The sequence below is a fragment of the Chrysochloris asiatica genome, unplaced genomic scaffold (genome assembly GCF_000296735.1).
Source record: "Chrysochloris asiatica unplaced genomic scaffold, ChrAsi1.0 scaffold00217, whole genome shotgun sequence".
NCBI classification, from domain to species: Eukaryota; Metazoa; Chordata; class Mammalia; order Afrosoricida; family Chrysochloridae; genus Chrysochloris; species Chrysochloris asiatica.
Genome location: NW_006408735.1, coordinates 3,875,897 through 3,876,174, shown reverse-complemented (window position 1 = coordinate 3,876,174; position 278 = coordinate 3,875,897).

The following is a 278-nucleotide window of genomic DNA, read 5'->3' as shown; positions in this document are numbered from 1 at the left end:
CATTCAAGCTGGATTCAGAAGAGGAATGAGGAATATCATTGCTGATGTCTGATGGATCTTGACTGAAAGCAAAGAATACCAGAAAGATGTTTACCTGTGCTTTAGTGACTATACAAAATTTTCAATAGTGTGGATCATGACAAGCTATGGACAACATTGTTAAGTATGAGTATTCCAGAACACTTAATTGTGCTCGTGAAGAATCTGTACATGGACCAAGAGGCAGTTGTTCAAACAGAACATGGGAACATTGAATGGTTTAAAATTAAGAAAGGTGT